The sequence below is a fragment of the Trachypithecus francoisi genome, unplaced genomic scaffold (assembly GCF_009764315.1).
Source record: "Trachypithecus francoisi isolate TF-2019V2 unplaced genomic scaffold, Tfra_2.0 Lachesis_group2, whole genome shotgun sequence".
NCBI classification, from domain to species: Eukaryota; Metazoa; Chordata; class Mammalia; order Primates; family Cercopithecidae; genus Trachypithecus; species Trachypithecus francoisi.
The window spans coordinates 128,510,510-128,536,189 of record NW_022681465.1 but is presented as its reverse complement, the minus strand read 5'-3'; positions in this window follow the sequence as shown (position 1 = coordinate 128,536,189).

Sequence of the window (25,680 nt, the reverse complement as noted above, 5' to 3'; positions counted from 1 at the left end):
ATATGTCTATAACAAGACATGCACTTTCTTATTATAAAAAGCTCTCAAATTTTCCATTTCTTTGCTCTGCAGGCTCAGACTCTCTTTGAAAACCTAAGACTATATGCTAAGGACTTTGAATGTCAATCAGCAGATAATGTTCATTAATCCATCTATTTCATCCTTCTGTCCATCCATCCATTCATCCATTCAGTGTTCTCCAGACTCCAAGGTAGTAGATAGTGACACAGTGAGGTTTGAAATCTAACAGGAAAGAAAATAAGAAATTATCCCAGTTCTACTTCGTTGTTACTATTTGTTTCTTTCTTATTTTAAGTACCGTTTTTTAATTTATAGAAAGGATGGCAGATAATGGGTTCCTGAGGGAAAGGAGCATGTATTCTCATATATCTCCAAGATTTAGTGAGGTACTCACAAGTATTTGGAAAAATGAATGTATGAACATATATATACATGAAGGTGCTTCAAGGCTAACATGATAAAAGCTTCTTTAGGAATACAGAATTACTTGAAGAAATCTTGTCTGAGGTTTATTATGAGAGATGAAATCAGAGACGCAAAAAAAGGAATATTTCCTTATTCCTCTTTTGTTGAAACTGTACCATGTTTGAGCAGAGGAGGGCAATGGAGAGAGGAGAAAAGAGAAGAAAAGGAGAAAGGGAGGAAGTGGGAAAAACAGTCTGGAGTGCTGTACGCATGGCCAAAAGAAAAAAGTAGACGGTGTATAAATGTAGCATTACTGGCTGGGTGCAGTGGCTCATGTCTGTAATCCCAGAACTTTGGGAGGCCAAGGCGGGCGGATCATCTAAGGTCAGGAGTTTGAGACCAGCCTGGCCAACGTGGTGAAACCCAATCTCTACTAAAAATACAAAAGTTAGCCAGGCATGGTGGCAAATGCTTGTAATCCCAGCTACTTGGGAGGCTGAGGCAGGAGAATCACTTGAACTTAGGAGGCAGAGGTTGCAGTGAACTGAGATCTAGCCATTTTACTCCATCCAGCCTGGGCGATAGAGCAAGACTCTGTCTCAAAAAAAATAAAGAGTAGCATTACCACTAGTTATCCATAGTCCTCTGTCCCGTCATTTCAAATCCAAGTCATTTCTATTTTAAGAATAATGAAAATGTTGTACCAGTGCCATTAATGATTATTAATCTAGTTAAAATATCAATTTTTAAAAATAAATTTAGAAATAAAAAGTTCTATTCATCTGCTTGCCACCAAAAAACAAGAGAGTAAGAATTGCTTAATGTATATCAAGCATGGCAGGAAAAAAAAGAAAAAAAAACGTATGCTTAACTTTTTAGTTTCTTTGCCTCTGTGATGTTTGGTGATTGCTTAATATATGTATGTTAAAAAATAACTAGACGTGATGGTTAGTTTTGTTTGCTATTATAGTATGCTGCCTGAAAACTGTTTCCAAAATTGTTTTGGTAACTTGCAATCTTAACGCTATGCTAAGTAATACATATTTTAAACTCATATTAATTTTAAATATTAAATATATTAATAGATTGAAGGCATTAAATATTAAAGATATGAAAATTATTAACGAAAAATCATGATAAACTCACTTATTAAAAAATCATAAGTTTAAATTTGTACTTTTGTCATATTATTTTTATATGGTATAGAAAGGCTAATCATATTTCAGTCTATTCACAAACACAAAATATTCTATAGCAGAAAATTTTTTGCTTTAGAAAATATAAAAAATTCTTCCTCATAGAATTCATATATTCTATGAGGAACTGTACACTTTTAAAAATTGTGAGATGAAATATTCACAAAATTTTCTAGTCTGCTATAGAATGTTGGTATGTGACAGACAATTCACAATTGCCTACTTTATAGTTTTCTCCATAAAAGAGAGGTCACTAGGCTGGGCGCGGTGGCTCAAGCCTGTAATCCCAGCACTTTGGGAGGCCGAGACGGGCGGATCACGAGGTCAGGAGATCAAGACCATCCTGGCTAACACGGTGAAACCCCGTCTCTACTAAAAATACAAAAACTAGCCAGGTGAGGTGGCGGGTGCCTGTAGTCCCAGCTACTCAGGAGGCTGAGGCAGGAGAATGGCGTAAACCCGGGAGGCGGAGCTCGCAGTGAGCTGAGATCTGGCCACTGCACTCCAGTCCGGGCGACAGAGCGAGACTCCGCCTCAAAAAAAAAAAAAAAAAAGAGAGAGGTCACTAATGGCTAAAATTTATAATTAATATATGTAAATGAAATTACTAGAAACCGTAAGCATAAAGGAAAACAACTTTGTAGGCCGAATATGTTTTTGTTCTGAGGAAATGAAAATAATTATATTCTAAGATAGACTATAGGGCCGGGCATGATGGCTCACGCCTGTAATCCCAACACTTGGGAGGTCGAGACAGGCGAATCATGAGGTAAGGAGATCGAAACTATCTTGGCCAACACGTTGAAACCCAATCTCTAATAAAAATACAAAAATTAGCTGGGTGTGGTGGCACATGCCTGTAATCCCAGTTACTCGGGAGGCTGAGGCCGGAGAATCGCTTGAACTCAGGAGGCGGAGGTTGCAGTGAGCCAAGATGGCACCACTACATTCCAGCCTGGTGCCATAGCAAGGCTCCATTCAAAAAAAAAAAAATTATATATATATATATAGAGAGAGAGAGAGAGACAGAGAGAGAGAGAGAGAGAGAGAGAGAGAGAGAATCACTGTTTATTCCAAAATGAGAAAAAAGAATACATGTGTTAAAAAAAAAAAAAAGAACAAGAAAGAGAAGAAGAAGAAAGAGCAGGAGGAGGAGGAGGAGGATGAGGAGGAGAAGAAGATTGTATAATAATAATATAATAGGTTTGAAGGAAAGGAATTTTCTGTGTACTCCAGCTGCTAAGATTGAATGGATTTACTTACAAGTTTTTAAAACATACTGACCCTTAATTTCAAAAGTCTACTGAAGCAAAACTAGAATAACACAGTTTTCTTGGATTACTGGTCTGCTCTTATTAGTAAACTGTAACAAGGTATTCTTCATCTTTTAAGAAGGCTGCCTAGGACACAAAGTTTTTCTTCTTCTATGTAAATAATTTTCCTATGATTTATGTTCATTTAACTGGGTCTTTTATTACTTAGGAAAACTAAGCCATCTCAAAATCAAAGGAGCTACATTTTGCTTAAAACAATGTAAACTTCTTTATTTGCCTTTGCCTTTGGAATTTTTTTTTTGTCATTTTGGTTAAATAACTCTCTCTGTCCATATATATATATATAGTTTCATAGTAATCTTTGATCTCAGTTATTCAAACTTTTTAATATTTTTGACAAACTTCCTAAAATCAAATCTAAATGAAGTCTTTTCAATCTCAAACTAATTTTAGGATTTTCCAGAGGGTCTGGGGGGGGCAGAATATATATATATACACATATGAATGTTCTCTTTATAAAAAGAGAGATACTAAAATGTTTCATATTCTAAGTTACATGGGAAACACTGTAAAATAAAAAGTGATATTTAACCTTATTTATATTTGTTAGTCATTTCAAGTATTTTGTCATTTAAAGATAGTTTTACTTTCATGCTTTCCTGAAAGCTTTTGCAAAATACAGATTTATGATCATTTTAAGGTCATGCCATTAGACTGGGTAAGAATTTCCAAAACTCTAATGAAGAATCTGATGTGTTCATGAAACTGTTACCAGAAAAAGTGGTCTAGATTCAGATACTCAGAGAGGGTTCTTGGATCTTGTGCAAGAAGGAATTCAAGGAGTCTCAAAGTTCAGTGAAAGAAGCAAGTTTATTCAAAGTTACTCCATTGCAGAGTTCGGTGTCTTCAGAAAGCAAGTGGAGGAGCGCACCATATTTGTTTTAAGTTTTTGTGTATAGAGGTCTTTGCTATGCAAAGACTAAACTAAGCTGTACTTATGTACAGGTGAGCAGACAGAATGACAAAATTCATTATTCTATTGAGTTAAAGAAAACTACCCTTGACATTTTAATGTGTGAGTATATCAAAGCATAAGTGTTATTTTCTTGAAAGCATATATTTTTATGGGTAATGGGACATCCGGACTGTCTACTGTTGTCAGAGTGTGTCCTTATCGGTTTAGGCTATTTCCTCAACTATAAACATTTCAGGACCATGGGTTGTGACTGACAAGGAATGTGCCTTGCTTGTTTAAAATGGAGTTGATTTTAAAATGGTGTTAGTCTGGCTCTCCTGGGCTTCTGCTTCTGTAACAAAACTACTAACCCAAGATCAAGCAAACAGTAATTAATTACATGGAACTGAATGAACTGAAATACAATTATTATGTTTTTTGTTTTGAAAAATTGACAGTTCTTCAATGTTTTGTTTTCATATCTAATGAATGACTTTGTTCTTTTCTCTTAAGCTATCTATAGCTTACAGCTATTTGGTAAAGTATGCCATTGTAAACAAAAATGAAACATTTATTTTTTTCTTCCTATCTAATCCCTCTGAAATTCAGAAACTCTTATTAAATATTCATATTTTATGGCAATGTCGTTATTTGCATAAGTTCAATAAGAATCTGTTATCCTTGTAACTGGACATAATTGGAAACATTGGTTACATTAGTAAGGCTTTCACTGGAATGTCCAGTTTTAAGGAACTAAGCTTGACTTTCTTGAGTCAGTGCTTTCAATAGCCTCTTGGGAAAAACCAAACAAACAAACAAGAAAAACAAACTGACAGCAGGTTTACAGGATTGTTGACCTTACAGATGAGTAAAAAAGGTTGCTTGCTGGCAGGCCCAGGAACCTTCCAAATACTGGAAATGTTGAGAAGAGAGGAATTCATTGAAATCTACAGGTATTGTGGATGACATCTGATGACAAGCTCCTCTGCTCAACTTCCTAGCCTTAGAGGCTTTTAAATACCCAATCTGAAATTCCTTATGAAAAGTTTTACCAAAGCAAAGTGAAAAAAGAGCCTATGTGGTCAATTACTAATCTTGCCACATTTAGGTGAGTAATCAGGCCAAGTTTAATGAGACTATAAGTAAATTAGTCTTACTGTAATTATATTTGACATAAGCTGTGTGACCAAGGAAAAAACGATGTTTCCATGAAAAACTATAGGAAACACATATGGATAATAAAATCTAATCCTGTTCACTGTACAGTTTTGTTATCTACTTATAAATGGGACTGGATCTTTAATTATTAATAGTTTTCTCCAATATCTGGTTACAACTCCCGAAATAAATGTTCTTAAATTTTCTCCCTTCTTGGAGAAATTGTCTCCCTTCTTGGAATTATTGAGAACAAAAACTGCCTTTTTCCTGAGGACTTGCAGGCTGATGCTGGAGGATTTCATACAAACTTAAGAGAAATCTTCACAACATATCATGTATAGACAACCTTCATTCCTGTTGATATCTGGGCGACTCAGAAAGTTCACTGGAACACCCAGTGACATAACCAAAGATATTCAAACTATAAATCAGGAAAATCTATGAAATTGCTACCATTATCTTCACTCCACCATCTTAAAATTATTCAATCTCAACATCTAGAAATCTTAATTGACTTCTCTCTGCCCTTAACTTGATACAACCATTAACCTTTGTTTTTCTCTTATTGCCACAAACATACCTCCTATTCAATGACTGATTGCTCACTTCATTTGGGTGGTTGACTGTTCCCATATATACCACTGCCTCCCAAAATGATATACAATTGTTTAACAGGATAGAACTGTTCCCAAGGCTCAGAGACTAGTTCAATGGGATGTGGGGCAATCTACCAACTCGGCTTCTGAATTGTGAAGCTTCTTGGGTAGGTTTCAGGTGGATGAATGGTGGGGTTCATGACATGATACCCCATAATATGAAAACATAGCATATTTAGTATTTTTAGCTGCAGTCGTTTGAGCAATGGTAGGTGATAGAAGGATTCTCTGACTATCTTCCCTGAGGCAGGTCATAAGACTTTCACATGAGAGGTCGCCACCCTGTCCTGGAGGAAAGGAACCTCCTTTCTCCAAAGATGGAGGAACTTCAAGAATAATCTGAAGGCATAGGCTTTGCTGAAGGGTAAGTTTCCCCCAGTGAACTGGGAGAAAAAACTTAGCTTTTTCCACGACTTTTCACTCCTTATCAAACTTAGTGTAAAAACACTCAGATTTAATCATATATTTAGGTCTTAATCTCTTTATTAAAGCTTTCACATCGGGCGGAGCAAGATGGCCGAATAGGAACAGCTCCAGTCTCCAACTCCCAGTGCGAGCGACACAGAAGACCAGTGATTTCTGCATTTTCAACTGAGGTACTGGGGTCATCTCACTGAGGAGTGCCGGACAATTGGTGCTGGTCAGCTGCTGCAGCCCGACCAGTGAGAGCTGAAGCAGGGCGAGGCATTGCCTCACCTGGGAAGCAAAAGGAGGAAGGGAATCCCTTTTCCTAGCCAGGGGAACTGAGACACACAACACCTGGAAAATCGGGTAATTCCCATCCCAATACTGCGCTTTAAGCAAACGGGCACACCAGAAGATTACACCCACACCTGGATGGGAGGGTTCCACGGCCACAGAGCCTCCCTCATTACTAGCACAGCAGTCTGCAATCTAACCCAAACGGCAGCAGCGAGGCTGGGGGAGGGGCACCCGCCATTGCTGAGGCTTAATTAAGTAGGTAAACAAAGCCGCTGGGAAGCTCGAACTGCGTGGAGCTCACAGCAGCTCAAGGAAACCTGCCTGTCTCTGTAGACTCCACCTCTGGGGACAGGGCACAGCTAAACAACAAAATGGGAAGCAGCAGAGGCCTGTGCAGACCCAAACGACTCTGTTTGACAGCTTTGAAGAGAGCAGTGGATCTCCCAACACAGAGGTTGAGATCTGAGAATGGACAGACTGCCTGCTCAAGTGGGTCCCTGACCCCTGAGTAGCCTAACTGGGAGAAATCCCCCACTGGGGGAGTCTGACACCCCACACCTCACAGGGTGGAGTACACCCCTGAGAGGAAGCTCCCAAAGGAAGAATCAGACAGGTACACTCGCTGTTCAGCAATATTCTATCTTCGGCAACCTCTGCTGCTGATACCCAGGCAAACAGGGTCTGGAGTGGACCTCAAGCAATCTCCAACAGACCTACAGCTGAGGGTCCTGACTATTAGAAGGAAAACTATCAAACAGGAAGAACACCTATACCAAAACCCCATCACTACGTCACCATCATCAAAGACCAGAGGCAGATAAAACCACAAAGATGGGGAAGAAGCAGGGCAGAAAAGCTGGAAATTCAAAAAATAAGAGTGCATCTCCGCCTACAAAGGAGCGCAGCTCATCGCCAGCAACGGATCAAAGCTGGTCAGAGAATGACTTTGACGAGATGAGAGAAGAAGGCTTCAGTCCATCAAACTTCTCAGAGCTAAAGGAGGAATTACGTACCCAGCGCAAAGAAACTAAAAATCTTGAAAAAAGAGTGGAAGAATTGATAGCTAGAATAATTAATGCAGAGAAGGTCATAAACGAAATGACAGAGATGAAAACCATGACACGAGAAATACGTGACAAATCCACAAGCTTCAGTAACCGACTCGATCAACTGGAAGAAAGAGTATCAGCAATTGAGGATCAAATGAATGAAATGAAGCGAGAAGAGAAACCAAAAGAAAAAAGAAGAAAAAGAAATGAACAAAGCCTGCAAGAAGTATGGGATTATGTAAAAAGACCAAATCTACGTCTGATTGAGGTGCCTGAAAGTGAGGGGGAAAATGGAACCAAGTTGGAAAACACTCTTCAGGATATCATCCAGGAGAACTTCCCCAACCTAGTAGGGCAGGCCAACATTCAAATTCAGGAAATACAGAGAACACCACAAAGATACTCCTCCAGAAGAGCAACTCCAAGACACATAATTGCCAGATTCACCAAAGTTGAAATGAAGGAAAAAATCTTAAGGGCAGCCAGAGAGAAAGGTCGGGTTACCCACAAAGGGAAGCCCATCAGACTAACAGCAGACCTCTCGGCAGAAACTCTACAAGCCAGAAGAGAGTGGGGGCCAATATAAAACATTCTTAAAGAAAAGAATTTTAAACCCAGAATTTCATATCCAGCCAAACTAAGTTTCATCCGTGAAGGAGAAATAAAATCCTTTACAGATAAGCAAATGCTTAGAGATTTTGTCACCACCAGGCCTGCCTTACAAGAGACTCTGAAGGAAGCCCTAAACATGGAAAGGAACAACCAGTACCAGCCATTGCAAAAACATGCCAAAATGTAAAGACCATTGAGGCTAGGAAGAAACTGCATCAACTAACAAGCAAAAAAACCAGTTAATATCATAATGGCAGGATCAAGTTCACACATAACAATATTGACCTTAAATGTTAATGGACTAAATGCTCCAATTAAAAGACACAGACTGGCAAATTGGATAAAGAGTCAAGACCCATCAGTCTGCTGTATTCAGGAGACCCATCTCACATGCAGAGACATACATAGGCTCAAAATAAAGGGATGGAGGAAGATCTACCAAGCAAATGGAGAACAAAAAAAGGGAGGGGTTGCAATCCTAGTCTCTGATAAAATAGACTTTAAACCATCAAAGATCAAAAGAGACAAAGAAGGCCATTACATAATGGTAAAGGGATCAATTCAACAGGAAGAGCTAACTCTCCTAAATATATATGCACCCAATACAGGAGCACCCAAATTCATAAAGCAAGTCCTTAGAGACTTACAAAGAGACTTAGACTTCCATACAATAATAATGGGAGACTTCAACACTCCACTGTCAACATTAGACAGATCAACGAGACAGAAAGTTAACAAGGATATTCAGGAATTGAACTCATCTCTGCACCAAGCGGACCTAATAGACATCTATAGAACTCTCCACCCCAAATCAACACAATATACATTCTTCTCAGCACCACATCGCACTTATTCCAAAATTGACCACATCATTGGAAGTAAAGCACTCCTCAGCAAATGTAAAAGAACAGAAATTATAACAAACTGTCTCTCAGACAACAGTGCAATCAAACTAGAACTCAGGACTAAGAAACTCAATCAAAACCGCTCAACTACATGGTAACTGAACAACCTGCTCCTGAATGACTACTGGGTACATAACGAAATGAAGGCAGAAATAAAGATGTTCTTTGAAACCAATGAGAACAAAGATACAACATACCAGAATCTCTGGGACACATTTAAAGCCGTGTGTAGAGGGAAATTTATAGCACTAAATGCCCACAAGAGAAAGCTGGAAAGATCTAAAATTGACACTCTAACATCACAATTAAAAGAATTGGAGAAGCAAGAGCAAACACATTCAAAAGCTAGCAGAAGGCAAGAAATAACTAAGATCAGAGCAGAACTGAAGGAGATAGAGACACAAAAAACCCTCCAAAAAATCAATGAATCCAGGAGTTGGTTTTTTGAAAAAATCAACAAAATTGACAGACCGCTAGCAAGACTAATAAAAAAGAAAAGAGAGAAGAATCAAATAGATGCAATAAAAAATGATAAAGGGGATATCACCACGGACCCCACAGAAATACAAACTACCATCAGAGAATACTATAAACACCTCTATGCAAATCAACTAGAAAATCTAGAAGAAATGGATTATTTCGTGGACACTTACACTCTTCCACTAAACCAGGAAGAAGTTGAATCCCTGAATAGACCAATAACAGGCTCTGAAATTGAGGCAATAATTAAGAGCCTACCAACCAAAAAAAGTCCAGGACCAGATGGATTCACAGCTGAATTCTACCAGAGGTACAAGGAGGAGCTGGTACCATTCCTTCTGAAACTATTCCAATCAATTGAAAAAGAGGGAATCCTCCCTAACTCATTTTATGAGGCCAACATCATCCTGATACCAAAGCCTGGCAGAGACACAACAAAAAAAGAGAATTTTAGACCAATATCCCTGATGAACATCAATGCAAAAATCCTCAGTAAAATACTGGCAAACCGCATTCAGCAGCACATCAAAAAGTTTATCCACCATGATCAAGTGGGCTTCATCTCTGGGATGCAAGGCTGTTTCAGCATTCACAAATCAATAAACGTAATCCGGCATAGAAACAGAACCAAAGACAAGAACCACATGATTATCTCAATAGATGTAGAAAAGGCTTTTGACAAAATTCAACAGCCCTTCATGCTAAAAATGCTCAATAAATTCGGTATTGATGGAACGTACCTCAAAATAATAAGACCTATTTATGACAAACCCACAGCCAATATCATACTGAATGGGCAAAAACTGGAAAAATTCCCTCTGAAAACTGGCACAAGACAGGGATGCCCTCTCTCACCACTCCTATTCAACATAGTGTTGGAAGTTCTGGCTAGGGCAATCAGGCAAGAGAAAGAAATCAAGGGTATCCAGTTAGGAAAAGAAGAAGTCAAATTGTCCCTGTTTGCAGATGACATGATTGTATATTTAGAAAACCCCATCATCTCAGCCCAAAATCTCCTTAAGCTGATAAGCAACTGCAGCAAAGTCTCAGGATACAAAATTAATGTGCAAAAATCACAAGCATTCTTATACATTAGTAACAGACAAACAGAGAGCCACATCATGAATGAACTTCCATTCACAATTGCTTCAAAGAGAATAAAATACCTAGGAATCCAACTTACAAGGGATGTAAAGGACCTCTTCAAGGAGAACTACAAACCACTGCTCAGTGAAATAAAAGAGGACACCAACAAATGGAAGAACATACCATGCTCATGGATAGGAGGAATCAATATCGTGAAAATGGCCATACTGCCCAAGGTTATTTATAGATTCAATGCCATCCCTATCAAGCTACCAATGACTTTCTTCACAGAATTGGAAAAAACTGCTTTAAAGTTCATATGGAACCAAAAAAGAGCCCTCATTGCCAAGACAATCCTAAGTCATAAGAACAAAGCTGGGGGCATCACGCTACCTGACTTCAAACTATACTACAAGGCTACAGTAACCAAAACAGCATGGTACTGGTACCACAACAGAGATATAGACCAATGGAACAGAAGAGAGTCCTCAGAAATAATACCACACATCTACAGCCATCTGATCTTTGACAAACCTGAGAGAAACAAGAAATGGGGAAAGGACTCCCTATTTAATAAATGGTGCTGGGAAAATTGGCTAGCCATAAGTAGAAAGCTGAAACTGGATCCTTTCCTTACTCCTTATACGAAAATTAATTCAAGATGGATTAGAGACTTAAATGTTAGACCTAATACCATAAAAACCCTAGAAGAAAACCTAGGTAGTACCATTGAGGACATAGGCATGGGCAAGGACTTCATGTCTAAAACACCAAAAGCAACGGCAGCAAAAGGCAAAATTGACAAATGGGATCTCATTAAAACTAAAGAGCTTCTGCACAGCAAAATAAACTACCATCAGAGTGAACAGGCAACCTACAGAATGGGAGAACATTTCTGCAATCTATTCATCTGACAAAGGGCTAATATCCAGAATCTACAAAGAACTCCAACAAATATACAAGAAAAAAACAAACAACCCCATCGAAAAGTGGGGAAAGGATATGAACAGACATTTCTCAAAAGAAGACATTCATACAGCCAACAGACACATGAAAAAATGCTCATCATCACTGGCCATCAGAGAGATGCAAATCAAAACCACAATGAGATACCATCTCACACCAGTTAGAATGGAAATCATTAAAAAGTCAGGAAACAACAGGTGCTGGAGAGGATGTGGAGAAATAGGAACACTTTTACACTGTTGGTGGGATTGTAAACTAGTTCAACCATTATGGAAAACAGTATGGTGATTCCTCAAGGATCTAGAACTAGATGTACCATATGACCCAGCCATCCCACTACTGGGTATATACCCAAAGGATTATAAATCATGCTGCTATAAAGATACATGCACACATATGTTTATTGCAGCACTATTCACAATAGCAAAGACTTGGAATCAACTCAAATGTCCATCTGTGACAGACTGGATTAAGAAAATGTGGCACATATACACCATGGAATATTATGCAGCCATCAAAAAGGATGAGTTTGCATCCTTTGTAGGGACATGGATGCAGCTGGAAACCATCATTCTTAGCAAACCATCACAAGAACAAAAAACCAAACACCGCATGTTCTCACTCATAGGTGGGAACTGAACAATGACATCACTTGGACTCGGGAAGGGGAACATCACACATCGGGGCCTATCATGGGGAGGCGGGAGGGGGGAGGGATTGCATTGTGAGTTATACCTGATATAAATGACGAATTGATGGATGCTGACAAGTTGATGGGTGCAGCACACCAACATGGCACAAGTATACATATGTAACAAACCTGCATGTTATGCACATGTACCCTAGAACTTAAAGTATAATAAAAAAATAAAAAAATAAAAAATAATAAAAAAAAAGCTTTCACATCATGTGACTTTTATATTCAATAAATGTTTATGCTGTCCTCTTGTTAATCTTTCTTTTGTTTCAGAGACCTAGTAGAGAACCTAATGGGTTAAAAGGAAAATAATTTTTCTCCTACACCTTCTAAGCTAAACATAATTAGAAATAGATTTCTCCACTCTTGTGCAAGAAAAAAAATCTAAACATTAAAAATAAACAATCTTGCTTCCATTTCTGAAATGATCCAAATTTTATTAAGCTATAATTACACGGTCTGGTTAAGGTGAAAAAAATTATCTTTAAGATAGTGTATTCAGCAACACAGAACTATTTTTTATTAAAATAACATTTCTTTTTGCAATTGATGGGGTGATGTAGATGATTTTAACACAGTGGGAATCTCCTTCAAAATATTTAAATGTTATACATCATGCTAGCTCCTCCAGAAAAAAAAAAAAAAATCATTAATCTGGCTGCTAATGAAAACCTCTGAGTTATTCTAAAATTAGACAGCAGTATTATGCTTGCACTTCACTGGATATTATTTAAGTAAATTAGAAAAACATTGTTTAGCAAATTTGAAGGAAATTAGTCAGTAAAGAATATTCCCTTATTGAGTCACACTATAAAGACTGTTGTTACAATTCCATCTTAAATACAACTGCTTTACACCAAATCAGCAAGATCTGCCAGGTTGATACATCTTTTTCTCATTTTTGAATCTCTTTTCATTAATCCCAACACTTTTTTTTTTTTTTTTTTTTTTTTTTTGAGACGGGTTCTCGCTCTGTCACCCAGGCTGGAGTGCAGTGGCCGGATCTCAGCTCACTGCAAGCTCCGCCTCCCGAGTTCACGCCATTCTCCTGCCTCAGCCTCCCGAGTAGCTGAGATTACAGGCACCGCCACCACGCCCGGCTAAGTTTTTTGTCTTTTTTGGTAGAGAAGGGGTTTCACCGTATTAGCCAGGATGGTCTCGATCTCCTGACCTCGTGATCCGCCCGTCTTGGCCTCCCCAAGTGCTGAGATTACAGGCTTGAGCCACCGCGCCCAGCCCCAACACTTTTATTTAATTAAAGCTTGACTATCAACAAATGAGCCTGAAAAATAGTTTTTAAAGACAGACATTAATGGTTTGCATGCTAACAAAGAGCAAAGCTTAAATAGTTTCATATGTGCATTCCCAAAGAATATATATTTATAGACATTGTAGTGAATCAAAATTAAACTGATATTTTTATTAAAATCTCTTTAAAGAGACAAGAGCAGCCCTTGGCCACTAGGTATAAAGTATTTTACCATATTATCTTTTAAAGGAATTGCTTTCAGAACACAATTTATTTTAGCTGTAATGTACACCACAAGAAACATAAAATATTGTCATAACAAAAACATTTCATTGAGGAATTGATGCCCTCAGGCAACACAGAGAATGTTACCATCAGATTTTGTAATATAATAAATATTTGATGTCTTAAAGGATCCACTTAAAGTGTTTTTATGAACAATGATATTAGATCTTCATACTCATGTTTATTTGTGTTTTTGATTACTCACTTATTAATTCTAATAACAAAAGGTCATAGAGACTGTTAAAATCTAAGAAAAAATTAAATTAAATATTAGAGAATTTTCTTGAATAATGCATTGTTTGAATAACCGGACTTGTTTTAATTAGCATTTTCCACTGTATATTTATTTATAACCAGACAAGGGAATAATTTACATGCAAACTATTGAACCATTTTTCCGCAAAGTTTAGATAAATAGAGAACACCTTAAATAACCAGAAGTGGACAAATATGATAGCTAGCTTTATGATAAGGACCATATTTTACCCTGGAAATACAGGTTAAAATCATAATATGCACCTCCCTTATGTAACATAACTATGTTATGCTATTTTCCCATATGCCATCCAAGCAAAGATCTTCTAATGTCATTGAAAATATTAGAACAGAGATACAGAAGGATCCTGGAATCCATTTTAATGCAAATGGGCAAGTACTAAATATGTTTTAATGATTATCAGAGTTTGCACAATTCCAAGATTGAATGCACCTTCATTGCATATAATGTGTGTGCGCGTGTGTGTGTAAATATCCTTTTAGCTGAAGTCCTACGAAAAACATGACTTCAGTTAGAAATTGACATTATCAATAGATATTTTCAAAGTTTAAAGGCAATATCATAAGTAACAACAAAAGATATCTAACTCATCTATAGTATAACATTTAACTGTTCATATCTAAATTCTAATATTAATGAGCATCTCTTGATCAAAGAAAATCATGGCATAGGACTTATTTTCCAAAAGGAGGACCTCATATGTAACAACACCAAGCCAGAAACAAAAATAAAAATGTAATCTGGTGTTATGTTTGCAAGTTTTCATAACTGGAATCTTACTGAAAGTAAACAATTCTGGTTTAACCTAACTTTTTAGCATTTTTGCCAGTAATTAATAGATACATTATAGTTAAATTTTACCTTATAAATGATGAATTGAGGGGTGCTGACGTGTTGATGGGTGCAGCACACCAACATGGCACAAGTATACATACGTAACAAACCTGCACGTTATGCACATGTACCCTAGAACTTAAAGTATAATAAAAAAAATTAAAAAAATTAACATAAAATGTTCTACTAAAGTTTACAAAAGAAGGAGCATTACATTTCTTTAAAAGCAAATAAAAGGTAATAAATACTCATAAAATGCAAATTATTTATTTTTTCTTTTCTTTTTAAAATTTTTCTTATTTTTAATTTTTGTGGGTACATAGTAGGTATATATTTGTGGTGCACATAAGGTGTTTTGATATAACCATGCAACTTGAAATAATCACATCATGGAGAATGGGGTTTCCATCCTTTCAAGCATTTGCCTTTTGCATTACAAACAATCCGATTACACTCTTTTAATTATTTTAAAATGTACAATTAAGTTATTATTGACTATAGTCACCCTGTTGTGCAATCTGTTGATGGACACTTAGGCTGTTTCCAAATCTTAGCTGTGGTGAATAATGTTGCAATAAACATGAGAATTCAGATAGCTCTATGACATATTGATTTTCTTTCTTTTGGGCATGTGCCCAGCAGTGGGACTGCTAGATTACATGGTAGTTCTATTTTTAGTTTTGTAAGGAACTTCCAAACTCTTCTCCACAGTGGTTGTACTAATTTACATTCCCACCAACAGTATACGAGGGTTTCCTTTCACCGCATCCTCACCAGCATTTATTATTGCCTAATGGATATAAGCCATTTTAACTGGTGTAAAATGATATCTCACTGCAGTTTTGCTTTGCATTTCCCTGAAGATTAATGATTTTGAGCACATTTTCATATGTCTGTTTGCCATTTATATATTTTCTTTTGAGAAATGTCTATTTAAATCTTTTGCTGATTTTTTGATTGGATGAATTGATTTTTCATATAGAGTTGTTTGAGCTCCTTATGTATTCTGTTTATTAATCCCTTATCTGATGATTACTTTGCATATATTTTCTCCCATTCTGTGGGTTGTCTCCACCTTTTTGGTTGTTTCTTTTGCTGTGCAGAATCTTTCTAACTTAATGTGATTCCATTGGTTCATTTTTGCTTTGGTTGTTTGAGCTTGTGGGGTATTACTCCAGAAATTTTTGCCCAGACCAGTGTCCTGGAGATTTTCCCTCAATGTATTCACATAGTAGTTTTATAGTTTGAGGTCTTAGATTGAAGTCTTTAACCCATTTTGATTTGACTTTTATATGTGGTAAGAGACAGGGGTCTAGTTTCATTCTTCGCATATGGATATCTAGTTTTCTCAGCACCATTTATTGAAGAGACTGTCTTTTCCCCAGCACATATTCTTGGCACCTTTGTCAGAAATGAATTCATTTTAAGTGTGTGGGTTTGTTTCTGGGTTCTCTATTGTATTCCATTGGTCTATGTGTCTGTTTTTATGCCAGTACCATGTTGTTTTGGTTATTATAGCCCTCTACTATAATTTGAAGTCAAGAATGTGATTCCTCCAGTTCTGTTCTTCTTGCTTAGGATGACTGTGGCTATTCTGGGTCTTTTGTGATTCCATATAAATTTGAGGATTGTTTTTTCTATTTCTGTGAAGAATGTCATTGATATTCTGATAAGGATTGCATTGAATCTGTAGATTGCTTTCTGTAGTATGGACTTTTTTAACAATACTGATTCTTCAATCCATGAACATAGAATATTTTTTAATTTTTTTGGTGTCCTCTTCAATTTCTTTCATCAGTGTTTTATAGTTTTAATTATAGAGATCTTTCACTAGTTTTGTTTAGTTAATTCCTAGGTATTCAATTTTATTCGTGGCTATTGCAAATGGGATTTCTTTTTTCTTTTTCAGATTGCTCACTGTTGGCATATAGAAATGCTACCGATTTTTGTATGTTGATTTTGTAACTTGCAACTTTACTGAATTTATCAGTTCAAATACTTTTTTTTCTTTAGCCTTCATGTTTTTCCAAATATAAGATCGTGTTATCTGCAAACAAGGATAATTTGACTTCCATTCCAATTTAGATGCTCTTTATTTCTCTCTTTTGTCTGATTGCTCCAGCTAGGATTTCCTGTACTATGTTGAATAACAGTGGTGAAATTAGCATTTTGGTGGGTTCTAGATCTTAGGGGAAAGGCTTTCAGTTTTTTCCCATTCAGCATGATACTAGCTGTGGGTCAGCTATATATGGCTTTTATTATGTTCAAGTATGTCACTCATATCTGCAGTTGTTTTTAGAGTTTTTATCATGAAGGGATGTTGAATTTTACCAAATGTTTTTTCAGCATTACTTGAAATAATCATATGGTTTTATCCTTCGTTCTGTTGATATAATATATCATATTGATTGATTTGTATATGTTGAATCATCTTTGCATCCCAAGGAGAAAGGTCATGATGAGTGTTCTTTTTAATGTATTGTTTAATTTGATTTTGCTGAGGATTTTTGCATCAATATTCATCAGAAATATTGGCCTGTAGTATTTTTTTTTTTTTTTGATGTGACTTTTACTTGCTTGGGTATCAGAATAATTCAGGTTTCATAAAATGAGTTTAGAAGTATTCCTTTCTCCTCTATTTTTTGGGAAAGTTTGAATAGGATTGATAATAGTTTTTCTTTAAATGTTTGGTAGAATTCAGCAGTGAAGCCATCAGATCCTAAGCTTTCCTTTACTGGGAGAATTTTATTATGGCTTAAATGTAGTTACTTGTTATTGGTCTGTGCAGGTTTTGAATTTCTTCCTGGTTCAATCTTGGTAGGTTGTATGTATCTAGGAATTTGTCCATTTCTTCTAGATTATATCGGCATATAGTTGCTCACAGTAGCCACTAATGATCCTTTGAATTTCTGCAGTATCAGTTGCAACGTCTCCTTTTTCATTTCTGATTTTATTTATTTGGATCTTATTTATTGATTTTATTTATTTGGATCTTCTCCCTTTTTTCCTCAGTTGGTCTGGTTAAAGTTTTGTCAATTTTGTTTAACTTTTTAAAAAAATTGTTTCACCAATCTTTTGAATTGTTTTATCAATTTTAAATTTATTTACTTCTGCCCTGATCTTTATTATTTCTTTTCTTTTTCTAATTTGGGGGCTGGTTTGCTCTTGCTTTTTTAGTTCTTTAAGATGCATAATTAGATTCTTTATTTGAAGTTTTTCATCTCTTTGATGTAGGCACTTATAGGTATAAACTTTCTTCTTAGTAGTGCTTTTGCTATATACAAATGCAAAATTTTTAAAAATTTAACTGTTAAGAAAGAAGTATATGATTAGCTATATTCACTATATATAACATAAGGATTAACTAGTCTATTTCCTGAATTGTTATAGAAGTATCTATCAAGTATGAGGTGAATTGCCTTGACTCAAATTTAATTTTAGTGTTTATTGTAGAGAAGTCATCTAATCGATGATACTAATGCAAAATACATTCATTAGAATTATTTTTGCAGAATTATAATAATGTCAGCAAATGGAACTAATCTAAATGTCCATCAATAAGATATTTGTTATAAATTATGAAGATCTATGCAATGAAATATTATGAAGGCGTTGAAAAGAATGTGTATTTACACTCATTGGAAAGAATATATTACTACGGCATATTGTTAACTAAAAAAAAAAAAGCATTTTAAAATGGTTATGTAATTGAAACTTCTTATTTACACTATGATGGAGTAATGAGAAATGACTCACTCATTCATCACAAAAGAATCTAGAAAATTGGATAAAAAACCTGACCCTTGAGAGAAGGACATACCTCAATATAATAAAAGCTGTCTATGACAAATCCGCAGTCAACATATTACTGGATGGGGAAAAATTGAAAGCTCCCTCTGAGAACTGGAACAAGATATGGATGCCTATTCTCACCACTACTCTTCAACACAGTATTGAAAGTCCTAGCCAGAGCAATCAGACAAGCAAAATAAATAAAAGGCATCCAAATCAGTGAAGAGGAAGTCAAACTGTTGCTGTTTGCTGATGCTATGATCGTTTACATAGAAAATCCTTAAGATTCTTACAGAAAGCTCCTACAACTGATCAAACAATTCAGCAAAGTTTCCAAAGTTTTTCTACACACCATCAGCAACCAAGCTGAGAATCAAATCAAGAACTCAATCCCTTTTACAATAGCTGCAAAAAAAATAAAATGCTTAGAAACATAACTAACTGAAGAGGTGAAAGACTTCCACAAGGAAAGCTACAAAACACTGCTGAAAGAAATTGTAGATGACACAAATAAATGGAAACACATCCATCCCTTGCTCATGGATGGGTAGAATCAATATTGTGAAAATGACCATACTGCCAAAAACAATCTATAAATTCAATGCAATTCCTGTCAAAATACCACCATCACTTTTCACATAATTAGAAAAAAACAATTCTAAAATTCATATGGAACCAAAAAAGAGCCCATATAGCCAAAGCAAGACTAAGCAAAAAGAACAAATCTGGAGGCATTATATTATCTGATTTCAAACTATACTATAAGGCCATAGTCACCAAAACAGCATGGTACTGGTATAAAAAATGGGCACATAGACCAATGGAACAGAATAAAGAACCCAGAAATGAACCCAAATTCTTAAAGCCAACTGATCTTCATTAAAGCAAACAAAAACATAAAATGGGGAAAGGACACTCTTTTCCAAAATGGTGCTGGGATAATTGGCTAGCCACGTGCAGAATGAAACTGGATCCTCATCTCTTACCTTATACAAAAATCAACTCAAATGGATAAAGGACTTAAATCTAAAACCTAAAACTATAAAAATTCTAGAAGATAACATTGGAAAAATCCTCCAGACATCGCTTGAAATCCTTAGGCAAGAATTTCATGATCAAGAACCCAAAAACAAATGCAGTGAAAACAAAGATAAATTGTTGAGACTTAGTTAAATTAAAGAGCTTTTGCATGGCAAAAGGAATAGTCAACAGGGTAAAAAGACAACCCACAGAGTGGGCAAAATCTTCAAAAATCTGTACATCTGAAAAAGGACTAATATCCAGAATCTACAATTAACTCAAACAAATCAAAAAGAACAAAACAAAAATCCCATCAAAAAGTGGGCTAAGGACATGAATAGATAATTCTCAAAAGAAGATATACAAATGGCCAACAAATATATGAAAAAATGCTCAACATCACTAATAATCAGGGAAATGCAAATCAAAACCACAATGTGATACCATCTTACTCCTGCAAGAATGGCCATAATCAAAAAATCAAAAAATAGTAGATGTTGGCATGGATGCACTGAACAGGGAACACTACTACACTGCTGGTGGGAATGAAAACTAGTACAATCACTATGGAAAACAGTGTGGCAATTCCTTAAAGAACTAAAAGTAGAACTATCATTTGATCCAGCAATCCCACTACTGTGTATCTACCCAGAGGAAAAGAAGTTTTTATACAAAAAAGATACTTGCACATGCATGTTTATAGCAGCACAATTCACAATTGCAAAATCATGGAACCAACACAAATGCCCATCAGTCAATGAGCGGATAAAGAAACTGTTACATACATATACATATATATATATATGTGTGTGTGTGTGTGTGTGTGTGTGTGTGCGCGCACACACATACATAATATATATATGATGGAATACTACTCAGCCATAATACATACTGTTACGTACATATATATATATACTACTCAGCCATAATACAGTTACATACATATATATATGTGTGTGTGTGTGTGCACACATACACATAATATATATATGATGGAATACTACTCAGCCATAAAAAGGAATGAGTTAATGACATTCACAGGGATCTGGATGAGATTGGAGACTATTATTCTAAGTGAAGTAACTCTGGAACAGAATACCAAACATCATATGTTCTCACTCATAAGTGGGAGGTAAGCTATGAGGATGCAAAGGCCTAAGAATGACTCAATAGACTTTGGGGACTCAAGGGGAAAGGGCAGGAAGGGAGTGAGGGATAAAAGACTACAAATACTGTGCATTATACATTGCTCACAAATCACCACTAAAAAACTTGCTAATGTAAGTTTATCCCTTCGCCTTTGACTGTAAAACACAGCCACCCCCAAAGGGGCCATTTCAGAGGCCTACCTTCAGAGGCCATTCTCTTTCTCAGGGATGTTCCTTGCTGAGAAAAAGAATTCAGCGATAGTTCTCCTATTTGCTTTTGAAAGAAGAGAAATATGGCTCTGTTCCACCCGGCTCACCAGCAGTCAGAGTTTAAGGTTATCTCTCTTGTTCCCTGAACATTGCTGTTATCCTGTTCTTTTTTCAAGATGCCCAGATTTCATAATTCAAACACACATGCTCTACAAACAATTTGTGCAGTTAACGCAATCATCACAGGGTCCTGAGGCGACATACATCCTCCTTAGCTTAGGAAGATGATGGGATTAAGAGAGTAAAGTAAAGACAGGCATAGGAAATCACAAGGGTATTGATTGGGGAAGTGATAAGTGTCCATGAAATCTTCACAATTTATGTTCAGAGATTGCAGTAAAGATAGGCGTAAGAAATTACAAAAGTATTAATTTGGAGAAAGAATAAATGTCCATGAAATCTTCACAAGTTATGTTCTTCTGCCATGGCTTCAGCTGGTCCCTCCGTTTGGGGTCCCTGACTTCTCGCAACATATAAATACATCTTTATTGTCTGATTCTCCTCCTGACAATTATTTACTCCTTGAGGTCGAAGACCTCATAGCCTTATTTCACTAATATATTCCCAACACCCAGTACCTGGCACAAGGTAGGAAAGCAGTAATATTTATTAAACAAACTGAAGGACTAAATAAATGAGCCAATGAATGAATTAATGATAGCATGGAAGATTATTCAACAAAATGTTTTATGGATATAATCAGCTGATAAGATCATGGATAATAACATTCTTCTATGTACATTTTTCTACTTATGCTTAATATCACTTGAAATATATCTATATGCATATTCTTTAGGATAAAAGATGATTTTCAATGTTTTGTTTATATATTGAGGGCTTAAAACAACTCAAGAACATTAGGATAATATTACTTCAAGGAAGCTTGTAAAGGAGGTATTGGGCAAGGAAATCCTACTGAAAAATTATCTTAAATGTTCACTGCAGTGAGAATCAAAGCTTTAGATACCAGAAAAATGAACAGTGTAAATAATTAACTATTAGGAAAACAAATATATTTGTCTTTTGTTTTTTTTTTTGAAGTGGTGTTTCGCTCTTGTCACCCAGGCTGGAGTGCAATGGCATGATCTCGGCCCACTGCAACATCTACCTCCCAGGTTCAAGTGATTCTCCTGCCTCAGTCTACCAAGTAGCTGGGATTACAGGTGCCTGCCACCACACCCAGCTCATTTTTGTATTTTTAGTAGAGATGGGGTTTCAACATGTTGGCCACCCTGGTCTCGAACTCCTGACCTCTGGCAATCCACCAGTCTCAGCCTCCCAAATTGTTGGGATTACAGGCATGAGCCACCATGTCTGGACAGATACTTGTCTTTTAAAAAAATATATCAAAATGAGAGGTCAAGCTAGTCCTACCCAAAGTTCTTTACATTCTTCAAATGCATGGGAAGGGGCCCTTCCTGAACATGCTACATACAACCAGTAACATACCTCCCCAAAAAAGTAGCTCTTCTCCTCCTACCTCTTTACATTCCTTAAATGTAAAGAACCCAAACCTTAGCATCATGCAATGTACCCTTGTAACAAACCTGCACGTATAACCCCTGAATTTAAAATAAAAGTTGAAGTACATAAATCCACATAAAGAACAAACTTTTTTGGACTTAACTGCCTGAACCTAAATTTCATTCAGAATTCAGAGTTCTGCACATGATACAATAAAGAACATTCAGATGTGATTTCCCTTGCAAAGTATATACAGAGATCCCAAATAATGTTATAGCTCTTCTTCAAATGATGCTCACTAATTTACACACAAAGACATTCTGCATGTTTGTGTTATTCTATAGTCTTACTCACAAGGGAGATTTCCATTTGGAAAAAGAAGTAAATTATGAAAAATTTTCCTCAGTGTTAGTATGTGTAATTTCTATGGTAAATATAAAAATTACAGGATATGTAGTTATGATTCCCATTCAATGTATTCAATAATTAAGTGTTGAGTGAGTCTTATATGCTAACAATTATGCTAGATCATGAATTGTCTGAGTATGAAAATAAATGTTAACAGGTTTCTAGTCTTCAAAGACCCATGGCCTTTTTCCTATTAACAAAACTACCATTTGACTTGAAGTTATGTAATGTAGGAGTTAAACCACAGAAAAGCACAAGCTTTGACAACAGACCAAGTAGAACAAATTTCTAACTCACTCTTTTTCTTTTTCATTCTTTTTTTTTTTTTTTTTTCTTTAGAGACAGGTTTCGCCCTGTTGCCCAGGTTAGAGTACAGTGATGTGATCATAGCTCCTTGCAGCCTCAAACTCCTGGGCTCAAACAATCCTTCCACTTCAGCCTCTTGAGGAGTTAGAATTACAGGTGCACACCACCATGCCCACCTAAGTTTTTAATATTTGAAACTTTTTTGTAGATGGAGTCTTATTATGTTCCCCAGGTTGCTCTTGAACTCCTGGCCTCAAGCAATCCTCTTGCCTAGGCTTGCCAAAGTGCTGGGATTACAGGTGTGAGCCACCACACCCAGTCCTAACTCACTCTTTTAATACATATATGCTATTCCATTGTATGTATGTAGCAGTATTTATCCAACCAGTCCCCTATCGATATAGTATGCATTCAGTGTTTTCTGTAATTAGGTGACATAAGACAGTGCTGTAACAAACACCCCTGCACACACAGCCTTATGTTCTGATGTGTTTATTTACACAGAAATTAAAAGCAATAGCCTCCAGATTGCTGCAATCGTCTAACTAGTGTGCCTGTTCTGTCCTTGCTCTTTTATCATGTACATAAAAATTGTAACTTAGATTGTGTCAGTCTTCTGCCCCAATCCATCAGTGGTCTGTCAGTTCTCTTAGAGCAAAAGACAAAGTCCTTCGATGACCTGTGTCTCTCTGTGAGTTGCTCATCTTCACCCTCGGTATCATTTTGACCCCATCTCCTACCACTCCCCACAACAGTTCCTTCACTCCAGACACATTGGCCTCAGCACTATTCCCTGAATCCAACACAATGCAAGCCTTCACCTTGGAATTTCTTGCATTTTCTTGTTCCCTCTACTTGGAGCTCTCTTTGCGTAGGTCTCTGCATGCCCTACTCTCTCACATTCTTCAGGTCTCCACTCAAGTGTTACCTTCTTAGCGGCACCCTTCGAGAACATGCTAAATGCTAAATAAAACCAGTAACATACCTCCCCAAAAGAAGTAGCTCTTCTCCTCCTACCTCACCTTATTTTGTTCAAAGCATTAATTACATTTGACATACTTTGGATTTACTTGTTTATTTGTTTATTTTCTGTTTCCAGTCCTACTCCAAATAAGAGTACCACCCACAGGGGTAAGGACTTACTTTTTCCACTGCCATATCCCCAGTAACTAAAATTGTGCCTGGCACATAGTAAATGCTCACTTGATTTTTATTAAATGAATTGATAAAGGAATACAAGAGACTCAAAGCTAGGATAGATGCTGCCAGATTAATTTCCCCAAAATGTTGCTGCAATCAATATTTGTCTGCAAGATGTAAGAATGATTGTAACTACTTCCCCACGCTTTTACCAACTCTAGACATTATCAATCTTTTTGTTAGCTATGTATGTACTTTTTGTCTAAAGGATAGTTGCAGCTTTTATCAAGTAAATGTGAAATTCTAATGTGTATCCAAACATGCATATTTAATTTACTTCAGTATGTTCCTAAGTGACAGACTGTACAGAATGCAAACAGAAACAATGCAGATAACTAAACTTTCGAGCTAGTATTTTCAATAGTTCATGTCCACAGATTTTTAGCTCCAACGATTAAAATGCAAATCAAATACCTCTTCAAGGAGACCTGTCTAAGGCAGCAGTCTCTCAGTTTCAAGGAAGCATCTTTCAGCCAGCACCATCCTTCTGTGAAATAAGCAGCTTCTTTGGCAAGTCTGAAAGAAAGAATGGGGAAAATGAGAGGATCACTCATTATAACTACCCTCCTGGAGTTCTTTCAAGAATATGCTTCCATGACAGATAAAGGGAATTCAGAAGCTAAGAGGCACTCTGTTAAGATTTACAGGCGGCTTTGGCATAGATCCAGATGCAAGATAAATAACAAATGTGAACAGGAAAAGAAGGATGTGACAGAGTGAGAATATCCTTCATATGACATGAAAGGCAGTGATTCAGGGGATGCAAACTCAGCCTGTTGAATAGTCCTTGAAAATGGCATTTTAAAAGAACATCAAGCAGCTGGAAGACCTATGGGGAAATTGACAGATTCCAGAACTAGACAGTCGTGTTGAAGTATTGTAAGGCATGGATTTTCTTTAAAAATGTCTCAGTGTTAAAAGATAATTTCCATTTGTAGTGTAGAAATTACAAAGTCGGGTCATTTTTTGGATAGTTCTGAGTTAATAAAATGATAGCATAAACCAAAATTAACCTAAATTCAGCCATTTTTTACTTTCAAGTTATTCTTTTCTCTCATATTTAATAGGGTTTTGGGAAGGAAGACAGGTACCTTTCCAAACTGCAAACTACAGATGTCCTACAAAACCCCAAAATATTCAGGCCTACTTCAGAAATTAGCCACATTCCGCATTTTGGAGATAAAACTTAAGTTGGAGGTAGAGCCAATAAAAAGATAAAATACTGCCAGACTACAGAAGACTCAGATGATTTCAATGATGTTGCC